Genomic DNA, 11167 nt, shown 5'->3' on the forward strand with positions numbered 1-11167 from the left:
GTGTATATCAAATATACTGTAGGATCTGAGCTAGAAACACCTAAAGCCAAGTGCTCTTGTTAACAGAGGGAAGAGGGTCTCGTATCCCCAGGTTGCTACTGGGAGTGGGATTCTTACATAGTCCAAGAAAAATAATTTTCTGAGACTCATGCGGGAGAACAAGTGATTTTTATTACAGTGGAATTAAAATGCCTGAGTTTCCAAAGTCCCATTTCCCTCAGTCCTGTCACAAAAGAAGTGTATCTGGGGCTTCCGTAGAACAGAGCCAATGTCCAGAGTTTCCTTTCCATGTTTGAGCCCTGTCTGGTCCATCATCAGGCTAGCTTAGCTTATGTTTCCTGCTGCAATCTGTTAATTAATTGCGTGTGGGGTCTGTATGAGCAAGTGCCAAAGGGGCGAATACAAGGAAGCTAAGAGCACAAGAGCAGCAAGAAAGCCAAGAGCATAAGCAAGCCAACAGAGTGAACACCTTTGTTTAGGATATTATGTATTCCCAAATTTTAGTACATTTGCAGTAACCATGCCCATTCTAGCCAATGATCTTTGTTCCCAGGTATAACTGATAGGCAAGTACCTTCCCTCTGTCACCCCAACTTTAGTAATCATGGGTCTATCTTCCCTTTTGGATCCTTCCCCAGTGTTTTGCAGGGAATAGGCTGGTGGTTCCCTGGGGAGTGTAAAGTTGCAGCTTCCTGTTGAAGCTGCCCAAATGACATGCCTATTAATATGTGGCTTTCCCTTTGCTCCTTTCCTATTATTAATAACTAATTAATAACTAATTACAACACTATCACTCTTACCTTTAGGAATTTACAATTCCCTGGAGAAACTTAAAGGGTGTATACAATCCTTAGGTAGTACGGTGTAAGATAGAAAAGGAAGCTGGTGAACATAAAGACTTTTTAAAAAAACACTCCACGTTAATTCACATGATAACCAGACTGCTGAAGGACTGAGGTTGGTGTCTCATTTATGTCTTATCATTCTTGTCTTGGATTTGAGTGCTGAGAGTTTTGTGGACTCGCAGAGATCTTAAGTTGATACTAATTTATTGAAAATGATAGTGACTTATATTTCACATCTGAGTGTATATTTAGGCTTTTAAGTATTTGGTTGTGTTGACCCTAAGAATGAATGTGCCTGTTAAAAGGGGCTCCTGGTGCCTGGCTGTGTGGCTCACAGGTTGTGGGCACAATCCCCAGTTGGGTGCATGCAGGAGGTGGCCAATCAATGTTCTCTCTCTCCCTCTTCCTTCCTCTCTCTCTAAAATCAATAAAGAAAAAAAAAATTTAAAGGGCTCCTGGTGGCTAATTAGGCTCCTGGTGGTTAACGGAGCCTCCTAACCCTTGCTAAACTGGCCCCTCACCCAAGTCATGCTTCTCTTGGCTTGGCTCCTGCACTGAACTTCCTGCCTGCATTGTGTTCCTGCCACCTGAGCCAACTTTTATAAAGGAGTTCCTGGAATTACATTTCAACCAATGGGACAGACTTTCTAGTCCAATTGAAGCTGTGCATCTATATCCTCATTTACATCTTCAACCAAACTGTGAGGATTTGGAGTCCTCATTTACATAAGAATGGATCAATCAGGGACCAGGAGCTTTTTTCTATATAAGCCAGCTTCACCTCTGTGTTGGAGAGCAATTTCAGTTTTCATCAAAGACTGCATTTTCTCCAGCTGGAGCTGCAATATTGACTGCACTGTCTTACTGGAACTGTAACACCAGAGCTGTAACACTGGGGTTGCCTGGCTCTTACTGCCTCACAATTAAGCTATTCTTCATCCAAGATGTTTCACATCTGTACTGTTCTTCAGCTGTTTGCACTGAATAAAGTCTCTTTCACCTCACCACAACCCAAATTGGGGACTCCTGTAGCAGCGAATTGGCAATGACAGTCTTCAGATAACAGTTGTGATGTTAACGGAGAAAATAATACTATCTTTAGTTCTTACTATGAACACAATATGTTCCAAATCACTAGTATGTGAATTTTTCTATGGTGTAATGTCAGGAGCCACCAATCAGTTCTATCAATTAACTTCATTAGTGGGGAGTAGGACAGATCAGTTTGATGTATTTCAGTCATCCTCCTCTCTTTCCAAGTCCAAACACTACTATTCCTGCAAGGTTCATCTAAGTTCTACATTTTTAAGCAACCTCAGTGTTCTAATTATAATTGACCATTAAACAGCATGGGTTTGAAATAGGGGGTCTACTTATACACAGGTTTTTTTTCAATAAATATAGTATTGGCTCTTTGTGTTTTCAGGTTGAGCATCTGGGGATTCAACTAGCTAGGGATGGAAAATATTGTTGAGGAATCTAGAGATGAGATGGGCTGACCTTATGCATTGTTCTACACCATCTTATATAAGGACCTTGAGGGTCCCGAGATTTTGGTGTCCACAGGGGTCCTGGAACCAGTCTCATTGGATACTGAGGAATAAGGGACTTTTGATAAGTTTTGGGGGAGTCAATAGTTATATGTGGATTTTCTACTGGGGGGGTGGCACCAGCCTCTATGTTGTTCAAGGATCAACTATAATTTATTTCTCTCTTTCCCAGGTAAGAGAATGAAACAAATATAATAATTGAGAAAATACAAAATTATTATTATTTTCAGATGATTATATGAAGGAAAAGTTTAATAAAAGCAGTTTAAAAATTACTAACAAGAAAATTCAGAAATATAGCCAATTACTATATCAATATACAAAAAATGAATGGATTTTTTAGCTATAAACATGGCTGGTTAGAATAAGTAATGGAAGAAAAAATATCCACAATAGAAATTTAAAAATATATATTTTGGCAAAACTTAAGAATGTACCAGACCTGTATCAGGAAAAGCATGAAGCTGCCAAGGCACAGAAAAGACAAATAGTGGATAGGAAGATGCAATGATATAGGTTATCAATTTCCTCAGAATTAATTGACCAATATAATTTTTTCTCAATTAAAATCCCCAAAATGTATACTTTAATAAAAGTTACTTTTGAATATCCTAATAAAATTTTTTAATTTTATAAAATAATTCTAAACTTCATAAACATGGGAGAATTAGAAGCTCAAAACCCTTTTCTTATGTCTTGTCATTTCTCTACAAACATATTTCCCTTTGTTAAAATGGTACATAAGTTTCCATTACTCCTCATGGTTTTTCTTTTTTTTTTTTTTTTTGGTATGTGCCCCTAGCAGGAACCGAACCCGGGACTCTCTGGTCCACAGGCCGACACTTCAACTGCTGAGCCAAACCGGCCAGGGGTCCATTACTCCTCATGGTTTTTCATATCACTTCTGTGAGACCCTCCCATATGTATATGAAGTAAACCTTTTCCTTCTGTTAATCTGTGTTTTTTGTCAGTTTATTTATTTATTATTATTATTTTAAATCCTCACCTGAGGATATTTTTCTATTTATCTTTAGATAGAGTGGGAGGGAGAGAAAGGGAGAGAGAAAGAAACATCAACATGAGAGGGACACATAGACTGGTTGCCTCCTGCATGACCCCAACCAAAGCTGGGGATGAACTACAACTGAGGTGTGTGGTCTTGACCAGAATCGAACCTGTGGCTCATTGGTCCACAGGCTGATGCTCTACCACTGAGCCAAACCAGCCAGGGCTGTCTTTTGTCAGTTTAGTTGGCAGGGCCCCAGTTACTGAACCTAAGAGAGCAGAGGAAAAAGATTTTTCCGTCCCATCAACATCATCTAGAATTACAAAAGATAAAAGAATAAATTACCAATGCAGATAAGGACAAGCAGATCAGATCATTTACTGAATACCCTTAGTTACTTAGATTTATTTATAAACATATCTAAAACTCCAAGAGAAAAAGAAAGGGGGGGGGGATAAATAGTTACATGTTAAGGGTGGCATTTCAAATCACTGGGGAAATGGTAATTTTTCATAAACTGATATTAGAATAACAGGAGAAAATTCAAATGGTTCCTCCAATTTTTCTCCCACCAAATTTTAGATAATATCTAGAAGGGGAAATCCAAAGGAAGTACCTAACTTTTCAAATAATTAAGAAATGCAAATTAAAACAATTTACTGCTTTAGACCTGTTAAAGGCAGTTAGACAGACAGGAGCAGAACAAGGACAAGAGGCTAAGTATGGAAGGTCATCAGGGTGAAAAGCCCTGGGTGTCTAGAAAGGGGCAAAACTGGAAAAACAAGGACCTCACTCCCAGGGTAACCTTTCCTCAGTTTGGATCCCTGACCTTTCATATCCCTGGTCATGCGGTTTAGACCCCCGATTGGAGCATCAGCTTGAGGGCCAATTAGTCTAGGGTTCGATTCCAGTCAAGGGCATGTACCTCAGTTGCGGTTCGTCCCCAGCCCTGATCAAGTCATGCGGGAGGCAACCAGTCGATGTGTCTCTCTCACATTTCCCTCTCTCTCTCTCTCGTTCTCCCTCCCACTCTGTCTGATGATAAAATGGAAAAATTTTCTTGAGTGAGGATTAAAAAATAAGTAAACAAGTAAAACAAAACAAACGAGTGATACTGTGGCGACCTCAGAACCAGCTGCATTGACTAATGGCCTCCTGCCCCAGCACTGACCAATCCGTGGAAATCATGGCCCTGAAAAAGCACACCTAGAAAGCTGATGAATATTCTATTGAGACCTTCCCCTGAGATCTCCCCTAAGGTTCCCACCAGCAAAAGAAAGAAAAATACCCTCAATACAAAGGTCCCAATGGGAGTATGTCCTTGCCATTCTCTTCCCTCTTCTTCCCTCTAAGGGACTGCCAGAAACTTGCAACCTGGGGAGCAATGGGCAGCAGCAGATCCCCCAGGGCTAACTCCCTGAACCTGTCTCCAAGGCCCTTTTTTCTCTGACTTCTCAGTGAGCAAAGCAGCCCAGCCTAGGCTCTCCTACTTCTTCTTCTAAGTGTTTCCTTGTTTACTGTCCTGAGTGTTTTTTCGCTTCAGCCAATACATTCTTGCTTGCTGTGCTGCATTTTGTCTCTTGATTGAAATCTTTTTTCTCCTTTATTGATTTTAGACAGAGAGAAAGTGAGAGAGAGAGAGAGAGAGAGAGAGAGAGATAGAAACATTTATGAGAGAGAACATCGATTGGCTGCCTCCTGCATGCCCCTTACTGGGGATGTGTCCTGACTGGAAATCAAACCAGCGACCTCTTGGTGCATGTGTCAATGCTCAACCACTGAACCACACAGCCAAATGAAATCTTTCCTTCAAGAAGATAAGGACCAAGGTCTCATCATCTTATTGGTAACAGACCCATAATATTGGAAAAAACAAAACAGGGTTAAATTGCATACACTGCTAAAGAAAGTATAAAATTGAATGACCCTGAAAGAACAATTTGGAATGATCTAGTAAAGTTGCAGATTTGTGTAGCTATGACCCAACAACTCTACTCTGGGGGTATACTTTGGAAACAATCACATATATGTGCACAGAGAAATATATAGGTATATTAACAGCAGCACTTTTTGTAAAGTGAAAAACCAAGAGCAACCTAAACACTCATCAACAGGAAAATGGATAAATTCACTGTTACAGTCATATGATGAGATATTGTACAAAGGTGAGTATGTATGAATAATATGTAAACATATCAACATGAACACATTTCAAAAAGTGTTGAACTTTGAGAAACATATTACAAAAGCACCTTTACAAGAAAATATTAAAATAGAATATTGTACCTCAAATTCCAGTCAAGATGGCAGCTTAGGTAAATGCAGTCTCGCCTCCCCGACAACCACATCAAAATTACAACTAAACTGCAACACAGCCATCATTCAGAACCACCTGAAATCGACCTGAATGGAAGTCCTACAACTACAAAATCAAAGAAACAGCCACACTAAAACTGGTAGGAGGGCGGAGGGGGACCGGCTGGTCCCACATCCACGTGTGCAGATAAAAATCAGGAGGGACACCTTGGCTGGGAAGGTCCTCCCTGAGGAGTGAGGGGAGGTCCCCATCCCACACCAGGTGCCCAGCTCAGGGTTCCAGTACCAGGAAGAGAATCCCCATCACTTCTGGCTGTAAAACCAGCAGAAGCTGAGGCTGAGGCTTCTAGAGCCCCAGGCAGCTCCTCTTAAAGGGCCCACACATGGACTTACTCAGACTTGCTTCCTCTGAACTCGAAGGAGAGGCAGCTTCAGGGGTGCCAGACACGTACAGGAAAGAACTGAGCCGTTAGGCCTCAGGATGGGGCTGGCGAGGCAGCTTTCTCTGGACAGATGTGCTGCTGGAGGCTGATGTTCCTTTGGTGAGACCTTCCCTGGGGAGGCAGATGGCAGCCATATCTGGGATTCCAGCAACCTGGCTCACACTGTTGACCCCGCCCTGGTGATTCCCTGGGGTCCTGCCCCACCCAACTTTCAGGCCCACCCAAGCTGTTTCCAAAGGCGTTACCATAGGATTGGCCTGTCTTAGATCCTGCTTCAGATTTTTCTAAAATCTTTCAAACAACCAGCACCTGGTCTCAGCGAGCCCCATACCTCTCGTTAAGTGGCCCCAGGGCTGGCACTAGAAGCAAGCAGTCTTGGTTCATATCTTGGCTTTTCCTGGGCACCTCCAAGCCCAGCACAAGAAGCAGCCATCTGATTCTTGCAAATCACTTTGTAGCTTTGCCGATGGCTGCAGATAAAACACAGGCAGTGGCTGACCTTGCCACAGTGCCAGCACACCCAGTGGACAGCTTCAGACCACATCGAAACACCACCACCCAACCACCTCCACAAGTGACACAGTCAATGAACAGACTCAGTTGGTACCAGAGCCCTTATAAAGTAAGCCTTGCACTGTGTGGCAGGCGCCTACACAGCTGATCCTCCAAGGTAGTCAGAAGTCAGTGGTCAGTGGACACAGCCAGTCCTTGAAGCTGATCAGCCTGAGTAAATCCCTCCCACTGACGTGCTAACAACAATCAAGACTCAATTATGACAGAAGGGTGTACAGTCAACACTAGGGGTGCACCACAAGGGCCCAGCTGGGGTGATCAGGGAGGCTGTGCCATGGGAACCTACAGGACACTTACAACATTAGCCTACCCTACGAAGCCTAGGAAACATAGCAACTCTAATACATAGAAACAATTATGGGGAAGCAGCCAAAATGAGGAGACAAAGAAACATGTCCCAAATAAAAGAAAAAAAACAAAACTTCAGAAAAAAAATTAAACAAATTGGAGATAAGCAATCAATCAGATGCAGAGTTCAAAACACTGGTTATAAAGTTGCTCAAGGAATTTGGTGAGACATTCAAAGAACTTAGTGAGACCTTCAAGGAACTTAAGGAGACCTCCAAGGAACTTAGTGACAACATCAACAACATAAAAGCAACCAGTCAGAAATAAAGGATGCACTAACTGAAATAAAGAATAACTTACACGGAATCAACAGTAGAGTAGGTAAAAGCCAAGAAGCAAACCATCGATTTGGAATATAAGGAAGCAAAAAACACCCAATTAGAACAGCAAGAAGAAAAAGAATCCAAAAAAGTGATGACAGTGTAAGGAGCCTCTGGGACAACTTCCTCTGGGACAGCATGCCAACATTCACATCATAGGGGTGCCAGAATAAGAAGAAGAGGGAAATTGAAAACCTATTTGAAACAATAGTGGCAGAAAATTTTCCTAGCTTGGTGAAGGAAACAGAGATACAAGTCCAGGAAGCACAGACAGTCCCAAGCAAGATGAACCTAAAGAGGTCCTCTTCAAGACACATCATCATCGCCCTGGCCGATTTGGCTCAGCGGTTGGAGCGTCAGCCTGCGGTCCAGAGAGACCCGGGTTCGGTTCCCGCTAAGGGCATGTGCTTCGGTTGCGGTTTGTCCCCGGCCCTGGTTGGGTCGTGTGGGTGGCGACCACTCGATGTGTCCCTTTCACGTCGATGTTTCTCTCTCTCTCTCTTCCTCTCTCTCCCTCCCGCTCTATCTGAACAAAATATCAAAAAATGTCCTCGGGTGAGGATAAAAAAAAATTAAAAAAAAGACACATCATCATCAAAATGCCAAAGGTTAAAGACAAAGAGAGAATCTTAAAAGTAGCAAGAGAAAAGCAGTTTTTATATACAAAGGAGCTCCCATAAGACTGTCAGTTGGTTTCTCCAAAGAAACTTTGCCGGCCAGAAAGGAGTGGTAAGAGATATTCAAGGTGATGAAAAGCAATGACTTAGAACCAAGATTACTCTGTCCCGCAAAGCTATCATTTAGAACTGATGGACATGTCAAGAGTTTCTCAGACAAGAAAAAGCTAAAGGAGTTCATTACCACCAAACCAAAATTGTATGAAATGTTGAAGCATCTTCTTGAAAGAGTAGAAAAAAAATATGAACAATAAAATGACAATAAACACATATCTATCAACAACTGAATCTACAAACAAAATGAACAAGGAGAACAGAAACAGACTCAGATACAGAGAACTTTTTGTTGCTTGCCAGATGGGAGGGTGCTGGGGGCAGTGGGTGAAAAAGATGAAGGTAATAAAAAGTACAAATTGGTTATTAGACTGATGAACCTCAAAGGGAAGGGGGGGGAGGGAGGGCTGGATGAGATAAACCAAAGAACTTCTATGCATATATGCATAACCAATGGATACCAACAATAGAGTGGGGAAGGCAGCAAGGGGGTGGGATTAGGGAGGAGGTGGTCAATGGGAAAAAAAGGGAGGACATCTGTAATATATTCAGCAATAAAAGTAAGTTTAAAAATAAATAAATAAAAATGAAACTGTAAAAAAAACAATATTTTATCTCTTTCAGCAGTTTTAAGATATGTGATATTTAAAGTACCTAATTTGGTAAGTTTTGTTTTACTATATATGTCTAAAACTATCACCACAATCAAAATGATGAACATATCCATCATACACAAAAGTTTTCTTGACCTCCTTTGTCATCTATCCCTGCTCCTTTCCTCTGTGGGGAAGAGACACAGCCTCAGGAAACCTCTGGTTATTTTGTCATAATAGATTCGTTTATGTTTTCTAGCACTTCTTTCACTTAGCATCATTGTTTAGACTTAGAGATTTGTTCATATTGTTATATCAGTTGCTCATTTATTATTGCTAAGTAGCATTCTATTATATAGATATACGATGATTTCTACCTGTTCATCTGCTCATCAACTTTGTAGTTATTTCCAGTACTGAGCTATTATGAAGAAAGCTACTATAGGAAAAGCTGGTATATCTGATAAAATATTTTGTTTATAGTTTAACTGGGTTGTCATTATCATTAAGTTATAAATATTTTATGTTTATTCTAGATATGAGTGCATTGTCAGATACATGTTTTGCAAATACTTTCACCCAATCTGTGACTGGACTTTTAATTATCTTAAGTGTATTTTTTTTTTTAAAGAACGAAAACTCCATTTTATTTTTTAAAATTAATTAATTTATTTTTGTTACAGATGTTTCTCCTTTTTCCCCCACTGATACCCCATCCGCCCCTCCCCGCTCTGTCCCCAGCTTTGTTGTCCATGTTCATTGTTCATGCATACATCTATATGAGTTCTGTGGTTCATCTCTTCCCCTCACCCCTTCTTCTGGGGATTGTCAGTCTTTACCCCACTTCCACATCTCTAGGACTACCCCGTTCCTCAAACTGTTATGTTCATTATATTCCACAAATAAGTGAGATCATGTGATATTTGTCTTTCTCTGCTTGGCTTGTTTTGCTTAGGATAATACTCTCCACATCCCTCCATGTCATCTCAAAGGATAAGAGATCTTTCTTTCTTACAGCTGCATAGTAATCCATTGTGTATATATACCACAGCTTGTTTATCCATTCATCTACTGATGGACATTTGGGCTGTTTTCAGATCTTAGCTATTATAAATAGTGCTTCTATGAACATGGGGTACATATATTCTTTCTGATTGGTGTTTCAGGCTTCTTAGGGTATATTCCTAGAAGTGGGATCACTGGGTCAAATGGAAGTTCAAGTTTTAATTCTTTGAGGTAATACCATATTGCTTGCCATAGTGGCTGCACCAGTCTGCATTCCCACCAGCAGTGTACTAGAGTCCCCTTTTCTCCACAACCTCGTTAACACTTGTTTGGTGATTTGTTGATGGCGGCCATTCTGACAGGTGTGAGGTGATACCTCATTGTTGTTTTAACTTGCATCTCTCTGATGATTAGTGATGTTAAGCATTTCTTCATATGTCTCTTAGCCATTTGTATGTCCTGTTTGGAGAGGTGTCTATTTAGTTCCTCTGCCCATTTTTTAATTGGGTTCTTTGTCTTTCTTTAGTTGAGCTGTATGAGCACTCTATATATATTAGAAATTAACCCCTTATCTGATATATCATCGGCAATTATGCTCTCCCATAGAGTGGGTTAGCTTTTTATTTTGGTGGTTATTTCTTTTGCTGTGCAGAAGCTTTTGAGTTTGATGCAGTCTCGTGTGTGCATTTTCTCCTTTGCTTCTGTTGCCTTAGGTGATGTGTCAGTGAAAATTCTGCTGCATATGATGTCTGAAATTTTGTTGCCTACAGTTTCTTCTAGGATTTTTATGGATTCACGAGTCATATTTAAGTCTTTTATCCCTTTTGAGTTTATTCTTGCGTATGGTGTAAGTTGATGGTCTAGTTTCATTTTTTTGCATGTAGCTGTCCAATTTTCCCAACATCATTTATTAAAGAGGCTGTCTTTACTCCATTGTATGCTTTTGGCACCTTTGTCAAATATTAATTGAGCATATTGCCTTGGGTCCATTTCTGGGTTCTCTATTCTGTTCCATTGATCTATCTGCCTGTTCTTGTGCCAGTACCAGGCTGTTTTGATTACAGTGGCTTTGTAGTATAACCTGAAATCTGGTAATGTGATCCCTCCAACTTTGTTCTTCTTTTTCAAGATTGCTGTGGCTATTCAGGGTCTTTTTTGGTTCCATATGAACTTTTGAAGTATTTGTTCTAGTTCTGTGAAGTATGTTGTTGGTATTTTGATGGAGATTGCATTGAATCTATAGATTGCTTTGGGTGGTATGAACATTTTAATGATGTTAATTCTTCCAATCCATGAACAAGGTACGTGCTTCCACTTTTTTATGTCTTTCTCTATTTCTTTTTTCAATGACCTGTAGTTTTCTGTGAGTAGGTCCTTTCTTTCTTTGCTTAAGTTTATTCCTAGGTATCTTAATTTTTTTTTGCTGCGATGGTAAAT

Source organism: Molossus molossus, unplaced genomic scaffold (genome assembly GCF_014108415.1).
Source record: "Molossus molossus isolate mMolMol1 unplaced genomic scaffold, mMolMol1.p scaffold_m16_p_16, whole genome shotgun sequence".
NCBI classification, from domain to species: Eukaryota; Metazoa; Chordata; class Mammalia; order Chiroptera; family Molossidae; genus Molossus; species Molossus molossus.